The sequence below is a fragment of the Notamacropus eugenii genome, chromosome 2, assembly GCF_028372415.1.
Source record: "Notamacropus eugenii isolate mMacEug1 chromosome 2, mMacEug1.pri_v2, whole genome shotgun sequence".
Classification (NCBI taxonomy): Eukaryota; Metazoa; Chordata; class Mammalia; order Diprotodontia; family Macropodidae; genus Notamacropus; species Notamacropus eugenii.
The window spans coordinates 373,907,050-373,928,434 of record NC_092873.1 but is presented as its reverse complement, the minus strand read 5'-3'; the positions used below and the strand labels follow the sequence as shown (position 1 = coordinate 373,928,434).

General features: G+C 40.0%; 1 protein-coding gene and 1 long non-coding RNA gene across 14 annotated transcripts in view; one reads left to right on the top strand and one right to left on the bottom strand.

Moving 5' to 3' along the window:
* BCAS3 (BCAS3 microtubule associated cell migration factor) overlaps positions 1-21,385 on the top strand; it is an 803,928-nt gene that overhangs the window by 576,423 nt on the left and 206,120 nt on the right. The gene's annotated exons all lie outside the window — the stretch shown is intronic.
* LOC140522386 (uncharacterized) lies at positions 19,201-20,748 on the bottom strand. Its single transcript, XR_011973322.1, has 4 exons — positions 20,734-20,748; positions 20,134-20,501; positions 19,425-19,513; positions 19,201-19,311 (listed from the first exon to the last, which is right to left on the bottom strand). It is a non-coding gene; the product is annotated as an uncharacterized lncRNA (long non-coding RNA).

The window sequence follows — 21,385 nt, the reverse complement described above, 5'->3', positions numbered from 1 at the left end:
TCCTGAGTTTAAAAAAGATTTTCAAAAACAGTTACTCTCTGGTTTTAGGTTCTAGCATCCCTAGATTAAGTACAAAGTGACCATTCTCTGCAAATTTATATTTAAACTTATATAGGAGAGGGCAATCATGTACGTGTGTGAGTGTGTGTGTGTGTGTGTGTGCGTGTACGTACTTGCAGTCCTGGACCAGAAGTAAGAAAGACCTCTGTTCAAATCATACTTTATTAGCTGCATGACTCTGTGCAAGTCACTTGGTCTTTCTTTCTTAGCCTCAGTTTCCTCATCTGTAAAATGGGACCAACAATGACACCTACCTCACAGAATTGTTGTATGGGTCAAATGAACTGATTCATGTGAACCACTTTGCAAACCTTAAAGTGTTGTATGGAAAACACCAGCTTTTGTTTTTGTTATTCTTATGAAAGACAAGAAGACATACCCTAAGAAAACATTAGAGGGGAAGAAGGTAGATCCCAATAGTAGGAGAGAGTTTTTGATTCTAATGATCAGGAATGTTTCCTTAAATCCTGTATTATACAGCTCCCCACCATTATACTCAGAAAATTTCCTTTTTTTATTTTTTCTGTCTTCTGGAAAAAGTTCTGAACCAAAAGGAAGCTTTTAGCTGAAAGGTTCAAAGGAGTTTCACCATTTCCTGCCGTGTAAAATCATGAGCATGATAACCATACAGATGTGTTGTTGAGTTGTTGGGAAGGATAATGATCGAAAAGCATTTAGCAAATCCATTTGAAGCTTCCAGTTGCATATTTTGCCCCATCTGTGCATGCCAGGGTTTCATCTCTGGAAAATTTTTTTTTTCCAGGCTAAGTGTGATTTTGAATTCCCAGCTGGAATTTTAAGCTTTGTCACCAGGACCAAAGGGTCAGTCAGTATCATTCTGCAGAGAAGTCTTTTAGAGGCCTCATATCCTGTGTTTTGTATAACCAAACTGATCCTTACATGCCTTGGCACTAGATGGGTGGCAGCCAGTTCTGCCATTGGCACAGAACTAATTAACATCAACTTCATCCAAGTTCTGTAGAAAGAGGAGATAGAAAGAATGGACTGCAGGGATCATCCAAAGAGGGGTATAAAGCAGAATGGGTGCTTGGCCCTCTGTCTCCCAGCTGTGATTTTGGCAGCATGTCACTCAGGCTGTTCTTCGGGGCTGAGCCTGGCTGCCTGTGATTTACTAACTGTTTTACAAACATTTCCTCACTCTGTGAGGTTTGATATATTCCCCCAACCTCCACAGTTTACCAGAGTCACTCAGCTTCTGAGTCAAACCTGCCTTTGTTTACAGTTTTTCCGGAAATTTTCACAGAGGGTTTGGGGAATGGGGGAATATCTTTCTCCCCCTTCCAGTGTTTTATTTTTAAGTCAATACTTCCCTCAAGTTTATTTGTGCTCAACCAGATTCTTGTACAAGGTATCACTCTATATCCAAATGGGAATTGTTGCATTTCTAAAAATAGGTCCAAGGTCATGTGAACTAGTGGAGAGAAAGCTAAAGATACCAAGTTTTATTAGACCTTTACATACAGTTCCCTTTTTTTCCATAATATTCCATGTTCAAATTTGTCTGAAAGGCTTTTCCCACATCCATATTTGTGACCAAGCCTTATGTGAAAAGCTGAAACATCAAGTGGAATCTTTTAAAAACAAAAATACTCATGTTAAAAATAACAGAATCTCTTGTTGCCTATCTTTGAAATCTCCCTCAAAATAAGGAACTCTGAGCTGCAGCTGAGAGTTCCAACACTGAATATTTTCAGCCAAAGAATACCTATGAGACAGCATGGTACCCTTTTCGATTTCTTTGGATCTGATGATTACTTCATTTGTTTTGCCATCACGTTGACCAAAGATAAACAAAAGCAAAGGAGTGTTAGTAAACTTCTGAAATAATTGGAACCAAAGTGAAAGTGTCACTAGATGAAGTAATAAAGTCTAGCCCCAACCAGAAATCAAAAGCTAAATGCAGATTCACACTGACAAGGTGTAAAGCACAGAGAAGACACTTACATATTCTTACTGATTGATGGGTTAATTGATTACCCACCCCCCAGTGTTCCTTAACCATTTTTTCCCCTTTTCTTCCCTCCTCTTCACTCCACTTTCTGCCCTCTTGTAGAGACAGAGTTTCTTGACCAATGATGGCTTTTACCTTGAAACAAATCTCTCAGGGAAAAAGGAATGAAAGTCTATCCAGGAAAATCATCCTATCTTTTTTCCACCTGCCAAAGGAAGGTTTTCTCAGAGTGAAAAGCTGGAGTTCCAATTTTTCCTGCCTTTTGGAGTAAGAACAGACAGAATCCCTCACAAACTGGATGTAGCCAGATACCAATTTCCTGACAAAAAATGTTGTGTTTTGGGATAGAAAGGTTATTTCATTTCAATGAATCCAGCTGGACTTCCTCTTGGGCCTCCCACATTGTCAGCATCCTTAATGTTTACTTGTTGACCAACAGAAGGCCACCAGAATGAGGTTGTTTCCATTTCTACAGACATTTCCTTCTGCCAGAAAGAGAACTGATCCAACAAGATGCTGGAAGGGATGTGGCAGACTAGTGGGGGAGGGGAACAAGGAAAAGGAGGAGGGGGTTAGAGACATAGGGGAGCACAGTGATCCCACATGACATTCAGGAACCACTGCAGACTCCTAGGGCTCAAGATATTCTCCTTCACCATAATGTCATTGACCTTGACATGCTCAGAACAAATTGGTCTTTGTGATTACTACCACATGCTGGTAGTGCCTTCTAACCCCAGCACTGGTCTAGACTAAAGGGGACACAAAGGCTGCTCATAAGAGAATAAGCTGCTTTTATGTTTGTTCTCAAGACCCTTCCCCAGCACACCTTCTCTTACTCTAATCTTTAGTCCAGAGTAGGCTATTACCTCAGCCTGAGGTGTCCTGGGCTTTAAAGGAGAAAGAAAAGGCCTGGTTCTTCCATGCTGTCATATGTTGAGCTCGCTTTGTGTGAGGCTGTGAGCCAGAGCATAACGAGTTTCGTGGGCAGTCATGACCCCCAGGATAGCCTTTCTGGCCATTCCATTTAGAAGACCCTGTTTATTGCCTTTCTTCTCTTGAGCCACACACAGAGTTAGTCATCAACCCTTGGTAACATCTCATCTGTTAACTGAAGGACAATGATTTGTATATGGTACTAGCCAAAGCTCAACAGGCCAGTGTCATAGCAGGGAAGAGCAATTAGCAAATTCATGAATTATGGTTCTGTTTTCGCTTCTATCGTACAAGTTAATCATTCGTAAAGAACTTCTGCCTTGATTTACGGATGTCAGAACTTGATAATTCGTTCTTAAGTCTCTTCTGTGAAATGCTAAAAATGTGGAAAATTTAAAATTACTTAAGAAATTCACGCATCCTTTTCTCTGATGGCAGAGAAGGTGAGCCTTATTCTCTTTTGAAGTTCGATTTCAAACATGCAAATGATTAACCTTGTCAATAGAACCCCCATTTATTATGAATTTACCTAATTCACTTCTTTTAGCTAAGAGTTATTATACATCTCTTTGACAGCAGTGCACAGCTTAACACATCCAACAAACCACAGATAGACCAGAGTCCAAGAAGAAAATATTGAAAAATCTGCTAGAGGTCTCTTAGGAGCACTGGATTTCATTGGTAGTAGTGGTCCTTACTGTTCTGAACTCAAAGGGTGTAGGTTAATTGGAATTAAGAAAACTGTGGTGGTGGTGGTGATGGCACTGGTAGTTGGGGACTACCTCTAGGAGGGTAAATAGCGTAATGAATGGCAAAGAAACAAAGTGTTGTTTACTACTCCATAAGACTGACTTTTCCTGTAAATAAACAGGTTTGACTTGGATTATATCAAGGCTTTAAAACGAGATTTTTTTTTAATCCTCTTTGTGTGGAAACTTCCTCCACAGATGTAAACCTAGAAATCTCTAAAGTCTCCAAGATTTGCCTGTGGCACCTGAGATCATGTTATAGAGTGGAGGCAAAGTGGTTCTAATGGATAGAACCCTGGATTCAGAGGCAATACCTTTATTCCAAGTGTATCTTTGCTACTTCTCACCTGTATGTGACCTGGAGCAAATTATATAACCTGCTTGGGACTTAGCTTTTTTGTTGTTGAGTCTGACTCTTCCTGCCTCCATTTGGGATTTTCTTGGCAGAAATATGGGAGTGTTTTGTCATTTCCTTCTCCTGCTCATTTTACAGATGAGGAAAGTTAAGTGACTTGCCCAGGGTTACACAGTAAGTGTCTGAGGCTAGATTTGAACTCTGTCTACTAAGAAAAAAAACTAGCCACTTCTTCTAATGGAGATAGCTGGGAAAGACCCACTCATTGCATCTTTTGTAGCTTTGTAGCACATAAACGTTCCCAGTGTGCCTGTGATAGCAAGAATACTCCTTGAATTTATATCTTCTGCCTGCCTGAAATGTAAATACAAAATTCACCATTAAGTAATTAAACCAGTGACCTCCTTCAGCACTCAGAGGAAATTGCAGGAATGTAGAGTGCTGGTATTTAGGTTTAGGGTTCTTTAACAAAGTTTATACCAAAACTCATGTTCATAGAAATAGTTTTTCTTTTAAAATTCTAGGCACAAACTTTTTTTTTCTTATGAAATTAGGAATTTGAAGTTCTCTTCAATAGTCTCAGTGTTTTCTGATATCCATGTGGTTTGGAAATGAATTTAACCCATCTTCTGAAACAGATATAGCAGTGTCCCCCTGTACACTCTGTCCTCCCCTGAAGTGGTTAGAGACCCACAAATTGGGGGGACCCCTCAGGGTGTTTTAAAGGACAATGATGCAGAAGATCCAGTGTAGATTTTGCCTTGTAGGCCTGGAATTTAAACTTATACTAAAATAAGGAAAAGATGTGGGAGAGGGACAAAGGAAGAAAAAGAATAACAAATAAGAGCGAACTTTTATTGTTGTTTTTTTCTGAGATTTTTCATTTTTATTAGCATGAATGAAAAAGGATGCTGTGTAAAATGTGATGTTTATCCTGATGGTGTTCATTCTAACCCAAACTCTTCCAGAGATTTGTTGTGCTCAAATGGGGATAGGTATTATTATCAGCAGCAGAGGTTCTGCTGGAGCGTAGGTAGAAGGAGAAGATGGAAGGATATTAGGGATAGTCCAGATTAGGGTAGGAACTGTTAAAAGAGCTTATCAAATTCTCTTCAGAAATGGAAACCAGACTATGAAGGCAACCTTAAGGTCCTCATATTAATGAGGTAGTGACACTTCAGAACTCAGAGAGAGTTTTAGGGTTTAACTTGCTGAGACTAGCCGAGTAGCCAGAAAGTGTGTGTGTGTGTGCATCCCAGGTAGAAATGCCACACGTACGGTAGGGTGGGCGGTAGTGGGGCCCTCTTGCCTCTTCCAGACTTGATATGTTTGTATCATTTCATATTTCAGAAAAATTTCTGAAAAAGAACTGATGATTGTTGAGAATAACTTAGAACAAAATGACAATAGTGTGCCTTTACCATGAAAAATTTCACATAAATTGTGAGTGTTTTTCTGCAGAAAATGTTTGATCACTGCTTCAGTAATTCAGTTTTTCTTCACACATTGTCTTTTAAAAAGGAATGCTCTTCATTCATTTTGTTTTCATATCACCTTCATTTCCAAATATATTGGTCTCCTCACACCCAAAAAAGTATCCTCTATTACAATTCATAAAAAGAGAGAAAAAAGCAAAACAGTTTACCAAAACCAACCTCCATATCAAAGAATCCTGACAATATATGAAGTGTTCCATACCCGTAGTCCCCAGCCTCTGCAAGGAAAGGAAGAAGGCACCTTTCCTCATCTCTTCTTCAGGTTGAAACTTCGTCAGCCCTGTTGTATGAGGCTCGGTTTTATTGCAATTTTATTCTTTCCATTCACAGTTACTGTATATGTGGTTTTCTTGGTTCTCCTGCTTTCACTTAACATCATATATATTTTCCCATGCTTCTCTGTATTCTTCACATCCATTATTTGCTAAAGCATAATAATGTTCAATTATATTCATGTCCTAAAACTTCTGTGGCTACTTCCCAACCCATGCGCATCTACTTTGATTCCAATTCTTTATTACAAAAAGTGATGCTATAAGTGTTGGTGTATATTTGAGGCCTTTCTATCTTTGATCTCTTTGGGATACATGCCAAGTATTTGGATCTCTAAGTTCATCGGGGATGGACACACAACCTGAATATATTAACATTCTTGCCACAAAAACATAGACAGGTACCAGATCATATACCTATCACAGGTTTGGCTTGAGGGAGAGTTGGCAACCAAACTCTCGCAATCACAAAAGACAAAATAGAGAATTTATGTGAAATTGAAATGCTTTGTAAATCAAAACAACTAGTAAATGAACGGGAAAAAGATTGGGGAGTGGAACTTTGTATGAGGTCTCTCTAATAGGATCTGAAATCCAATATGTGTGTGTGTGTGTGTGTGTGTGTGTGTGTGTAAATGAAAGTCATTTACCAGTAGATAAGTAGTCAAAGAATGCAAAGAAGCAATTATTAAAAAAAGCACAAACTATTAATTATACGCAAATTTGTTGCACATCACTAAGAAAACAAGAAATACAAATCAAGATAACTCCTTCATACGTACATTGTCATTAGAGTCAAGGATAGTATCCGTGGTATCCAGGAGCCTACCCCTACCAGTTCCCCAGAGCCAACTGTTAAATTTTCAGCGTGAGCATTTCCACCTCAGAAATCAGCAAACACTACAAATCAGGGCTTGATTTATTGTTTTGTTGATTGGCTAGCCTTGAGAAAGTAATGGAGAAAATGTTAATGATGCAGATGAAACCTAGAAGTGTGTCTTGTGTACATTTTTTTTTCCAGAGAGCTGGCTGTTAAACATTTACCAGCCCACCCCAGGGTAAAACCAAGTTGAGAATCAATTTGGAATTATGCTGAGGTGTTTTTTCCCCTTTATTTAAAGATGGACCCTAAACTGTTCTCCCAAGAAATTGAAAAGATTGTACAAGGCTCTGGCAGAGAGAAAGTAGGTCTGTCACATCAGCCTATGACTCACATTAAACTGAGGTCTGGGGCTGGGGGCAAGTAGGGGGAAGGGAGAGGGGAAGCCTGTGACACTGGGTTTTTGCCTTATTTAAATCTGCAGTTCAGTTTTAGCGTTATTAACAAATACATGAGGAGAATAAGGAGGGAAACAGATCATAGCTGGCATTCATGTGGTACTTTAAGGTTTTCAAAGTACTTTTCAGAGATTCTCTCATTCGTTTCTGACAAAAATTCTGTATGAGGTAGGTACTGGGCTATATATGATCTTAATTTTACCAATGAGAAAATTGAGGCCTAGAGTGAAATATCTTGACTTGTCATACTGTGAAACCCATAGAAACTTTTAAAAATATTTCTAAATGATCTGAACATCTGTCATGATTTTCTTTGCTCATTTCATTCCACACCCTCAGCTCAACTTACATATCATTGAGCAAACTTGTCTTGGAGGCCTGCTGAAAGGACACGGAATTGTGAAGACCCAGGTTGTCTTATATATCCATGTAGCCCATGCCAGAAAGGGGCAGTTAGGTGGTACAGTGGATAAAGCGCCTGATTTGGAATCAGGAAGATTCGTATTCCCAAGTTCAAATCCAGCCTCAGACATGTACTAACTGAGTGACCCTGGGCAAGTCATTTAACTCTGCCTCAGTTTCCTCATTTGTAAAATGAGCTGGAGAAGGAAATGGCAAATACCCTCCAGTATCTTTGCCAAGAAAGCCTCAATTAGGGATCATGGAAAGTCGGACATGACTGAACAGTAACAAACACATCAGAATGCCAGTTTAGGAGGGGTACTGGTATTTCCCAGCCCTTCTTTCTGTGCCTCCCTCATCCCCTAGGAACCATCCTTTCCTGTTTAGAACATAGCCTCTCCTAAAAACAGAAGCCATCATCATCTCCCCAGCACACTCAGTAAACTTGTTGTGGAAGTATAGGATAGAAGTGCTGTCGAGTGGTTTTGTTGCTAAGGGGAAAAAGTGCTAAAAAAAGGCTGCATGTCTTGTACAGCTCAGATCCTTTGGGTATTTAATGTACAATTTCTGCAAAGGACACTCAGAATTACACCTCTGGTTCAAAATTGCTTAAACATTGCAACATATGGTCTCATGTTCCATTCACTAAGAAACAACTGGCTGTTACCAGCCTGCCAAATCCAGGTAAACATCCACAGTAGGGAAGAGTAAAGCTTGAGTGATTCAGTAAAAACTATGTCACCCTTTCCTATGAAGGCTCAGGGTTGGAGATAGGAGGTGGGGAGGTAATGAGGTGACCCAGTGAATAGAGCACTGGACTTGGAATCAGTAAGACCTAAATTCAAATCTTACCCTATACACATCTGTGTGACCCTGAACAAGTCACTTAACCTCTCTGCCCCATTTTTCCCATCTGTAAAATGGGGATAACAGTACCTCATAGCATTGTTGTGAGGATAAAATGAGATCATATTTATAATACATTTTGCAAACCTTAAAGCACCATATAAATATTATAAATGCAATAAATATATTAATATTAGCTATTATTACTCCACCTTAAAAAGAAAAAAAAACAACAAATTTTCAAAAATCTCATTTTGATAAAGCAAGAGAGGCTCTACAGCATGGTAGACTAGAAATCTGGAAGACATGGGTTCAAATTCTACCCCAGATATTTATCAAGTCAGATTCAGTTGATGGGTTGGTTAGTTTTGCCAAACTGTTTCTCTCCCTGCCCCCTTCTTTATTTTTCTTTACAAGGGATGGTTTGTTGAGGGGCAAATGAGTAGAATTATATTCAGGAATGATACTGATATTAAGAAAAGATTATATAAATTTAAATTTTTAAAAACAAAATAATAAAAAAGGAATTGCAGATATTTCCTTGGTGTCTTTTCTGGGTAAGACTACTACAAGCTTTTGCTTATTACACTCTCAGTTACAGTCATCATTTTAATCAAATGCAATTATCTGCATAATTAATTTCTTTGACTACTCTACTATGTCCTCCTTTTGCAGAGGCCAAAATGTCAAAGATCAAGTAGATTGGGGGACGTAAGAAAATTCTCATTGTGATGGGGAAAGGGGGGGGCAGGATGAAATATTTGGAATTTCAGTGCATTGCCCTCTATTTATCTGAAATGTCAAGGGCAGTGTAAAATGTATTTTTAAAATGTGTTTCTGTATGGTTTGTGCCCATTCTTGGCGGGGCTCTGGCTCCACAGAGGCCATTGTTCTGGGAGGGCGTTTGAGGGGGTTTCTTTGTCCAAAGTGACAAAAAGAAGACTTGGAGGACTGGGGCTCCTTTGTTCCTGTGCGGTGCTGTAAAATTTGGTTTGAAATGAGGACCTCGGGGAAGGCCCTTCAATAGGGAGCTTTCATTTCCTGCCAGCATTTTAATCACTCTGGGGTTTAAAGTGGATGGCCAGCATAATGGGCCTATGTTTAATAGAACAGCTCGTATCTTGAAGGCCCCCGTTAACTGAATTCAGGGATCTGTCATCCGCCCAACATTCGTCTTTTCTATTTCCTGTCCATTTATGAAGATCACCCGCCCTTCCAGGCAGCTTCCCCAGATGGCTTTGTGGGAGCACCACCACCTCTTAAACAGGCTGAGCAGAAATGGGGACATGGCAGACTAAGGTCCAGTCTGCAGCCCAGACAGCCAAGGCCTGGAGATTGTATTCATTAGACATGAAAGTTGCCACTTTAGAATTGGGGTTCTATCAGTTGTGGGAGGATAGAATGAGGTTTCACAGAAGTACAAAGTGGTAGGAGAGAGAAAACTGATTTCCTTGTCTGAGATTTCACACCTTGTCAGGCTTACTGACTCCTACTGACTCATATAATATAATAGAGATATAATATTAATAATATAAGAGAGATTCAGTTTTTAAGGCAAGGAGGAACATCATTCCCATTGAACAGAGCAGTAGGCTAAGGTCCAGTAAAGGGAAGTAACACAATTAGCTACCACTGAATAAGAAGGAAATCAGTGATTCCCATTACAGAGATGTTCTAACTCTTTGGGCTTGTTTCAGACACCATTAAAAAAGTGAGCTTTTACAATTCACTGAATTATGCCCAGGGAGCCTAAAGGAGATGCAGGTCCAGCACCAAGATGGGAATTCAGGAGCCTTCAAGCATGGACAGTTGCCCTGAGCTAACAGCAGGATCACCTCAGTAGAGCTGATCCCTTCTCTTGGTCTTTGGTGTATTAGTGTATTACATGACCTAGTACCAAGTACTACTACGTGTGTGTACAAGTATGTATGTGTGTATGTATGTACTTAAAGAGAGTTATAGTGAACTTACTTTTAGGACCAGCTGGTAAACATGTTCATGAATTGCTTTGTAAAAACCAAAATGCCATATAAATAAATGGACAGAAAAACCAGTGCTCCTAGCTTCCTGGTGCACCCTTTGTTCCATCTCCTGGCTGGGAGTGCGGAGGATGATGTGACTAACCCATTTTTCCCAGACATTTCCAACTTTGTAGGTAGATGAAGGTTATCTGAGCAAAGAGAAATGTGAGCCTTATTCACACTCGAACTCTGGTCAGGGCATATTTTTTTCCCCTGGAAGAGAACAAAGAAACTGAGATTATTCCCTCCCTCCAACGTCTCTCAGACTCAGCCTGACCCCCCACCCCCAGAGGTGAGGGAGCTGAGCCAGAGCACTAGCTGCCCACTGCCTTCCCTGAACTAGCCTCCCACCCCAGGACAGAGGGAGAGAAGAGGAGACACTGTGGGAGGCCAAGCAGGAAGAGCTTGTGGGGGTGAGGTGGGGGGGGGGGGTGTTCTGAAGCATTTTTTCACTCATTCAAGAGAAATGGAAAGAAATTAAAGCCCTCTGAAAAAGTGCTGGAATGCCATTCTCCCTCTCTCCCTGCACTTGACTTGTCGATATACTTGGTAACACAAGTTAGTGACTATGTTCCCTTCATAAGTTCACAAAACAGACCAAAACCATATTTTCCAGTTTCCTTTCTTCTCATCTTTTATGGTTGAAAAATGGATTGGAGGAGGATTTGGACTTGTCAGCTTTCCCTGCTCATATATCTCAGTGGGGCTTGAAACAGGAGCCTAAAAAGCTAGAGGAAGTTGTCTAATATCTCTTGGGTCCTTGTGCCGCCATCTTCCTCTATCTGTCTTGCTACAGTTTGTTGCTCTACCCAATGGGAGATCTTTTGAATTGGATTTCTCCTTGGGTAAGCAGCTGTTCCAAGACTAATTTAAAATGAGTGTTGCTACTTGTGAAAGGTATTGGCTGAACAGAACTCCATCCTGAGCAGCCGAGGTGACTGCAGAAAGAGGCAGGATCCCCCTGGGCTTGATCTTGCAGATGTGCATCTGTCTAAGTAGAAAATCAACAACATTAAAGTCAGGACCTTTTTCCTTCACCCAAGCAGCTTCTCCATGTGAAAACTCCATTAGCATCTCGACCAGGGAATCATTACTGTGCCTCTGCCAGTCCACTCGAGGACATGGGACTGTGTGACCCATGTGTCTGCTCTCTAGCTTAGCTGTAGGGCCACTGAGTGATACTGTCAAGGCTGGGCAGGTTCTTCAGGGCAGGGACTTTGAAGGAAAGTTGTTCACCAGAGCTATGGCTTGGGAAGATGGAGACATCGTCAACATCTTTAGATCTGTAGCCATTTTCATTCACTTCTGAAACTTGCTGTGTGGGTGTATCCACAATGTGGGAAAACTCTTTTCATTGAAAAATCTGAATATTTTGTAAGGCTGTGAAGAATTGCAAATAATCTTTTCTGTAAGACTGTGATGAGGAACAAAGGGACTATTCTCAGAAGAGACTGGCTTGCCATTGTTTCCTGTCACTTGTAGAACCCTAGAGAAATATTCCAAACTTGACAGATTCATATCCTCATCTTCTGTTCCCTCATGAACAAAATCCTGTCACCTGTAGAAAAGGATTAATACTTGTGAAAGGAATGGGTCTTCCCAAAACCCAGATCTAGATTAGGATTGAACAAAACATCTGGAAACCTAAACTCTGTGCCTCAGTTTCTCACTGAAAAGTGAAAAACATTAGCAAAAGAAAGAGATTTTCCATAGAAGCAACAACTTGCTTTGCAATTATTATTCCCATTGTTGGAGGCACTAACTTCTTGTCCCCATTTTACAGCCTCTTCTCGAATCCCCTTTGGAAATAATGTGACAATCGATGTAGACTTCTTGTGGTTGGTTAACAGATGCTTCCTTATACACACACATACACACTCACACTCACACACATACACACGATATAGACAAGAGCAGTCTGTTCCAGTTTTTCCCATAGGTTCTCCTGATCAAATTCACATAGGCTCCATGTGTCAATCAAGACCTGGCTCACCTCTCACCACATCTTTGAATCTTTTCTCCTGATTCTTTCAGTCATTTTCTGTCTCCCACTTCTCTGAATTCAATTGCATTTAATCGTGTGTGCTATGTAATTTAGCACTTAATGTCTTGTCTCCTCGGACAGTTGTTTAATATGTTAGTTCTTTCTCACCAACTAATATGTTAGTTTCTTCCTCAAAGGCAAGGACCCTTTTCTTTTGCTTGTGGACATGGGAACTTTAGACTTGGAAAGGGCCTTAAAAGTCTCTTTCTTTTTTCATCTAGCATTTTTAAGTGAATTCTATGTGCCAAGCACATTTAGCTTATTCTAATCATTTTTCAAATGAAAAAACTGAGATCCAGATAGTTTCGCAGAAGGGATTACGGGCTCATAGATTTAGAGCTAAAAAAGACCTTACCACTCACTATGTCTACTCCTCTCAGTTTGCTATGAAGAAAAGGTAGACATTGGCCCATAAAAGCTAAGTAATTAGACCAAGAGAAAAGACAAGGAGGCAAATAGCTGAGCCAGGACCTGTTTGCAGTTGCCTAGATCCCAAACTGAAGCTCTTAACTGACTCTTCCAAGGTCACACAGGTTCTTAAACTGTGGCTTGCAACCTCATATGGAATGTTGCATCGGGAATCTTCACTGTAGCCTTGGTTCTGAACACAAAGCATGTTCACTTTGCACTATGTATGCCTTAAGGCCATGCAACCACTGCAGAAAATCAGAAAGGGTCCAGAGTGGAAAAAGTTTAAATAGCCCTGGTATAGTGAAAGAACCAAGACTTAAATCTAGGAATCTGAAACTCCTATTCAATAACTTTTCTATAACACTCATATCTGTTAGCCAATCAGTAAACATTTATTAAGGACCTACTATGTGCTGAGTACTCTGCTAAGCTCTGGGGATACCAGGAAAAGTAGAAGATAATCCCTGCCCTGAAGGAGCTTACTGGCTAAAAGGAGAAGAAACTGAAAAACTGGAGAGGGAGATGGGAAGGAGGATCCTTCCATAGGGTGGGAAAGATGATGAAGTCCTTCATCTAGGTGAGAAATGATGAGGTGGCTGCCTTGGGGCCACTCTTTAAGTATGAGATCTGGGAGAAGCTCTCTGCTATCTACCCTCTTACCCTCTGGCGCAAGGTGCAGAGAGTACTGAGGTGTGAGTATCAGAGTTCATGTGGTTTTGCAGAAAGATGAGTTTCTAGAGCCAGTGATCAAGTCTAGGTGAGTAGCCAGGTAGGAAACAATGAGGTTGCTGCCCTATGCCCCCTCCTTAAGCAAAAGATCTGGGAGGAGCTCTCTGATACCTCTCCAAGCAGGGGATGGAAGACCCCAAGGGCCAGGGAGTATTGAGGAAGTGTGCATTTCATTAATTTCCATATTCATTTAATAAGCATTTATTAAGCACCTGTTATGTGCCAGGCATTGCACTTATTTCTAATGATATGACAAAAATGAAACAGTTTTCAACCCTTAAAGAGCTCACATTCTGTTGGAGAGAACACGTATATAACAATTCAGATTCTCTGTGTGTGTGTATATATGTCTATGTATGTGTGTATGTATACACACAAATTTTAAGGTGAACAGTAGGGAGAGAGAGGGGAGATCACAAGAGGCTTTCATAGGAGGTGGCACTCTTAAGGAAGAAAAGGCATCTATAATAAGATGGAGAAAAGGAGAAAGAGTTTTCCAGTCACAGATAACAGATAGCCTCTGTAAAGTCTTAGAGTTGAGAATTAGGATGCAAGCAGCCTAGTCAATGTGATTGCAGTGGTGAGTACATGGAGAAGACTATATTCTAAAAAGGTAGTCTGGAGTCAGATTGTGAAGCCTAGGAAAACCTTTTATTTTCTCTGAAAGACCATAAGGTGTTCCCTGAGCAAGAGAATAGCATAATCAGACCTGTGATTTAGGAATATGTATCATTTAGAGCAACAAGATAGTTAAATGGATAAAGTGCCCAGACTGGAGTCTGGAGGATCTGAGTTTAAATCCAGCATCAGACACTTACTAGCTGGGTGACCCTGGAGAAGTCACTTAACTCTGTTTGCCTCTGTTTCCTCATTTGTAAAATGAGCTGGAGAAGGAAATGACAAACTACTTCAGTGTCTTTGCCACGAAAAGTCAAATGGGGTCACAAAGACTTGGATGGGACTGAAAAACAACTCAACAGCAAAAGTAGTGGTCCAGGCCAAAAGTGATAAAGATCTGACTTAGTGAGTGCTATGGCTACATGAGGAAAGATCCAAAAAAGCATAGTAATTGGTTGAATGTGAGGGGTAGATAGACTCTCAGCACACTCTTTCTAGTCATCCCCATTTCCCAAAGGAGGAAACTGAGGTTTGGTGGGAAGGTAATGCCTTGTGGGATCCATGATTCTTCACCATATGGTTTAACTTCACTATGAATTTCTGTGTTAGATTGAGGCAGGGAAGGAGAATTATGACAAGACACTGGGCCTTCTACTTGGACAGTGTCAGTGTCCAGCTATCTAAAGCGGTGATGATGGAGGAGCTACAGTCAGCAGTGTGGACAAGAGTGATGGGAAAAGCAAGGCCAGGGGTGGGGGGGGCAAGGTGGAGAGGCACAATGCAAGTATGCTTCCACAAGTATAAAAGTAAAGGAGGAATTGTGAGCTGCAGTTTCACCATCTCTCTTCTAGTAGATAAGAAGAGACAGTGTCTGCAGGTGGTTTCATGCCTTAGCAGAGAGGGTTAAAGAACCCAGCCTGGTCCCATAAGACCCCTTGAACTGCCCTTTTCAGAGCCTAATCATGCTGATATCTTAAGGGATATTTTGGTGGAATAATGAATCTGAGTGGTAGATTTAGAGGGAGAGGGGAAGTCAGAGGACTTGTGTTTGAATACCGGTTCTGCCGCATATTATCTGTGTGATGTTGGGGAACTAACTTTTCCTCTCTAGGCCTTTGTTTCTTTCGCTATGAAATGAAGGCATTGGAATAGATGGTTTCAGAAGTTTCTTCTTCCTCTGAGTCTATAATCCTGAGTTAATCAAGAAAACAAGCCAATAGCCTTCCTAGAAAAAAGTTGGTGAAGACTGGAAACCAGCCACTGCACAGAACAAGATGATGGAGTGTATGTGTGTGTATGTGCATGCGTGCATGTGTGTATGTGTAAACAATTTCAAGTTGTTTTCTTCTGAAAATGTGCTCTATGTGCTTTTATACTAATAGACACAAAATGAGAGAGAGCCAGCAGCATTTCAGCAGCACCGGCTTACATCAATAAAATCTAAATAACTCATCAGAATCTCTTCTGCTTGTTTGAGGAGATAAGCAGGAGCCATAACTAACCAGGATTCACTTTGTATGTCTCCTGCCTTGGTTCTCCCTAATCTATTCCGAGACCTGATTTAATTTTCCCTTTATTTCAACTGCAAAGAGCTAGTTTCCCTGAAGAGCATGGAAGGACGTGTGTGTGTGTGTGTGTGTGTGTTTGTGTGTGTGTTTAACCCCATCAACCTTTTCTGAAGCCCATGGTGGGTAAAATGTTTGGGCAGCCACTGGTACCATCATGATGGCAAAGGAAACTTGGGAAATGTGAGAAAATGGCTTGGCACACAGACTTTGAGTTCTGAAACCTGAGAGCGCACATTAGGCATAAAATAGTTTGGCTTAGGGGAAAGCTCAATGCAGCAAGAAATTTCTTCACCTGGGACAAAGTTAGACAGATGGTAGGTTAGGGGTGAGGGGCTGGATAGCAATGCCGAAGACAAGTCCAGGGAGGTGGTTCTAGTCATACAGAAGATAGTCCAACCAGAAGAGGTGATTGTCATTTCACCAGGAGAGGGGTAGCCTCGGGGTGTTTGCAAAGGTAAGCCAATTCCTTCCCCCAAGATGACTGTGCCTTTTGACAAAGTGTCATTTTCCCTGAGTTAGGCTCTGAGTACAAGTATTGGTAACTTCATTCTACAGATGATGAAACCGAGGCTGAGCAGGGTTAAATAAGCTCCCAAAGGTGTGTTGTGGTGCAGGTGTTTGTTCATGTCGGACTCTTCATAACCACATGGACGCTGTGGTCCATGGGGTCTTCTTGGCCTCAATCCTCTGGCGCTTTGCCATTTCCTTCACCAGTGGATTAAGACATGCTGAGGTGAAGTGATTTGCCCAGGGTCACGTAGCTAGTAAATGTTAGAAGCAGAATTTGAACCCAGGTCTTCCTAATCCTAAATCCAGTCTGTTTAACAACACTGACTTTCAAAATTAAGCTCTGTTATCTAGATGTGACTTTTTGACGTGTGATACTTTTTAAAATGTGATTCTCTTCAAATAATGAATCAATCTTGCTTTTGGAGTTCAGTAGGTTAATTTGGCCTTTTATATTTAATATGCGTATATATATATATATGTATATATATGGGTGTGGGTATATACATACGCATGTATACATAGGGTTATTTGCCCCAATATTAGATCTGTGATACTAAAGCACATTGTTAAATATTTTATTAACCATCTGCATACCTTATACTAACTTCCCTGACATACCAAGTTCTCCTCTCTCTAGAGAAGCAACATCAGTTTGGATTAGACAGCCAAGCGTGAATTTTCCCTTCATATTTCCTATGAACAAACTCTATCCCAGCAGGCAGACATTCTGCCCCAGTGCATCATGGGGAAGTCCAGGATGTGAGCAGGGAGCGAGATGAATTCAAGTGTATTTAAGGTAGCATTATCAAGTGTTTAACTGCAGCAAAAAAATCTTTCACTTTAGTATTGACAGCACTGTTGGGCCAAATTTTGATAAACACAGAGGTATCAGAAATCAGGGGTAAAACTTACCTTCCAGGTGAAATGTTTGGAGCCCAAAAATAACAATTCAAGAAGAGCTTTTAATGAAACTAACCCTCTAAACCAATCAGCTAATGGCAGTGCCCTGCGCACAGTAGGGATTCAGTTTCTGCTGGCTGATCCTTATTTTAAAGGATCATCTTGAAGGCTGATCCTTGAAAGTACCATGCACTGAAGGCTGATAAATTCAATTACTTATTTTGCCAACAGGGAACATGGGGCAACTTCTTATATATTTTTCTTTCATTCATCTTTCAAGTTCTTGCTATTCCTTTCTTGAAAAACATAAATGAAAAAGAGTTTTGCATTCACTGTAAGTTTTTTAGAATCACATGAATACTTCCTTTTCTAAAAATGTTTTTGTTTTTTGGGGTTTTTTGTCTGTTGGTTATGAAGCATTTTATTTTGTCTTGAACCTTTGCTGACTTTGCTTCCAGGGTAATGTGCCTACGTCCCTCGTACTTTCCCATCATTTTCAAGATAGATCTGGTTTTACAGAGGCAGTATCACAAGGCATAACCTTATTTGGAAGGACAAAAGTTGCAATACTTGCACTTCTCAAAATATATTTTCTTGGGTGAAAATAAGCACTAGGATTTCCATGTAAATGTGTGGGGAAAAAAAGACAGGAAATGTTTCTTTAAAAATCAATTATGTAATTTATGGCATTCTCTCAAAATGTAACTAGAATATGGAATTCATCCTAAACTTAAATAAAATCTGAACTATCTTCATTTTGATGAAGGTGAAAAAGTTGTAACAGGAGACCAACTTTATCAGAGTAATAATTCTTTTTTTTTTTTTTTACAATAGCCCCTTTTTTCCTTTTAATAACTTCCTCAAGTTATAATCTCAGCTGTGGGATTGTTGGGTCAAAGGGTATCAGTTTTGTACCTCTGATGGTATATAATTCCAGATTGCTTTCTGGCAATGATTGTCCTCTTCCAGTCACTTTTAAATTTTGGTTGCTTTTATTTTTATATTGTCATAGCGTGTAGATTGTCCTAATTTTTTTGTCCTCACTTTGCATCGCATCTTGTCTTTTCCTATTAGAGTCTGTTCTTCATATTTGTTATTTTTATCACACAATATCACATTACATTGATATGTCATAATTTATTCATTCATTCCCCAGTCACTAGACAGTATTCTGTTTTCAGTTTTTCACTATTACAAATAAGGCAGCTAAGAATAGTTTTCTTTTTTTCTTACTAGTGTTCTTAGGTTAGAGTCTCAGAAGTGTTTTCAGGTTAAAGGATATGATGAATTTTGTAACTGAGTCCCTATTGCCAGGTTGTTCTCTAGGAAGCTGGCACTAATTTATGGCCTCATCAACAATATAATACAGTGCGTATTTTCCCATATTCCTATCACCATAGAACTTTGTCATGTTGAGGTTTTTGGGGTTTTTTTGCCAATCTTTGGTGTGATGTGGCCACTTAAAGTTATTTTAATTTGTTTGCCCTTATTATTAGCACATTCGAACAATTTTTCAATTGCTTTTCAAAGGTTTGTGTTTCTTTCATTTAAAATTGGCCTTTGACCTTTTTCATTTCTCTTCTAATATTGTATCAGTCACATATATTTTTAATGTCAACTTTATGTCAAATATATGTAGTACACACATTTTTAATCTTTTTATTTTGCTTTTGAATATAGTGCTTTTTGTTCTATAAATTTTATCACAAATAATTTCTTCCATTTTATGTTTAAAATATATTTTCTCTGTAATCAAGGAAATTTTTTTTTGTTTCTTCCATTATTTATAATTTTAAAAAATATTTAAAACATTGATTCTTTTGGAGTTCATTGTGGTATAGAGTATGACCTAGGGATATACATTTATTTTTTGAATGCTGATTTCGAATTTTCCATTGATAAAAAATAATTTTATTCTGAATTAATTCTGTATCACAGTACATGTTCACAGCTTATTTCCTGTCATTTTCTCTTCAAGTATTTACAGCTATTCTTTTAAAGGAGACAAAACTTAGGACAGACAATTAGCTATGTGACATTAAACAAGTTATTTATTTTCTTTGGGCCTCAATTACTTTGCAAAATGAGAAGGTTGAACCTTGAGGTAGTATCTTCCCATTTATAATCCTGTGATCCAGGAATTCCTAGGAAAGAAGAAACTTACATTATATGACTAGTCATTTTCATGGTTAAGGAGGTAGACCACTGAACTAATTGCTTAGGATCTTGAATTACTAATTAACTTTTTTCTACTTACCTGGCATTGTAATCTTTAGTTCTACACCTCTGTCCTTGCAGAATTACACTCTCCATTTGCCTGCTTCCAGGTAAGGCCATAGTTTAAAACTGGTCAGGTAGAATAGAAAGAGCATTGATCTTGGATTAAGGCCCTGTTACCCCAAAAAGAGTATCTGAACCTTAGTCTTCCCCTATGTAAAATGGGGACAATACGTGACCTAACATATCATCTAGGTTTTTTTGTTTTTGTTTTGTTTGTTGAGATTCAATTAAGATAGAGCAGGAGTAACCTTTGTTTTACAAGGACGAAGTGCTTCACCAAAAACAATATGCTGGTGCTATTAAGTCTTGTCCATCAGACACTGGATTCTCTAGGCCCACAAATGCCTCAGCCTTTTTTCAAAAATAGCAGGCTTTCCCTACTAGTATATCCACCTACACCTTCCTTTTTAGAAAGAATTTTCAAAGCACTGAGAGTTTGTAACTGCACGTGTGGCCCAGAATTCATCGTTGTTGGCATGCCCCAGTGTTGTGGATGACTAGGCAGCTCCTTTATAATAAAGAAACAAATAAATAAAAAAACCTCCAGGAGAAGAAATTTCCTTTTCCCTTGTGGTGGATATTTGAAGCCACTGAAGACATGGGTAGACAGATAGAGGGCAGATTCCCAGGACCCATACCCCATTTTGGCATTTGGCATTTTTGGCCCAATGTTATATTTTACAGACCTGATAGCAGGATGGAGATTTCCTACTTGGTGATTTGCTTCTGAGTTATTTTTCATAGTGATGCTGTGTCACATTCCTGCCCCAGCCTCCAAAATCTCCCTCTTCGCCTTCTGGAAGCGTATACGTTGTCCATATCAAAGCAGCGTCCAAGTCTTCTAGAGCAGTAGGCTGGCAGCCAGGCTTCCCCCTTTCCAGAGAGGCATGCGTGCTTTCGAATTAGCACTTCTATTATTTGCCACTGGTAATTTGGACAGGCTCATTACTGTCTGGATTGCTGGGGTTATCTGATCCTGGAGAAGTCTCTCTCCTTTTAAAATGTCCTGATCTCACTGCTCTCAGTCTCATTAGGTAGTGTCACAATCTTGATCCTGGACAGCAGGGAGAGCCAAGATGGATAAGGGAAAGAATGTAATATATGGGCCCTGGGGAGGAGGAAATAGTGCCCCCTCTCCCGATTGGCTTAGCTTACACAGAACTTGTTTTCTCCTTTCCTTTAGCTTCTCTTCCCTCCTCTCTGCTTCAAGCCCTCTCCCTGCCATTATGAGCTCCTACTCCCAGGTGATCAGGAACTGTAAAAATAAGAAAGAAAATGCTTCTTACCTTAGCTGAGTGACCAAAGGCGGAACCCTCCTCACAGGTGTCTGTCTGAACTTTTGATTTCTCCTTGCCTGTCAAAATGGAAAATAACCACTGCCCCAGACTGACTGCCTATTTGAGTCACAGGGAGACCCTGAGCCCAGTGTGTTCTTTTGGTTTGAGTTAAATTCCTTTGGAAACATTATGCTAGTTGGCCTACATGTCTGTTGCCAAGGCCCCCAAATAAAGAAACTAATAGGCAGGTGGGATTATGTCCACTCCTTTCACCCTCTGTCTTTTCTCTTCTGCTGCCAGAAGACTGCCCATCTGAGCTAAGGAAAGCCAAAAAGGCAGACGCTCTGGGAATCAGAGATAGGTTTGTCTATACTTCCCAGAAGAAAACTGAAAACGTTAGTCAGTGGTTTCTATGCCCTAATGTTTGCTCTCCTGTAGACCACACATCCAGATGATGGATCGAATTTTTCCATTTTATCCTGAGACTTCACATTATGGAGTAGCAGCCACTACTGATTCATTGCTACATAAGTTCTCTAGGTCTTAGTTTACTATGGGAAGAACTAGGATTTATCATCCCATGTGGGTCACAGGATATTTGGAAGAAGGAGCTATTAAACGATGTACACTGCATGTTACCGATGGCAAAGTTTATGAAAAG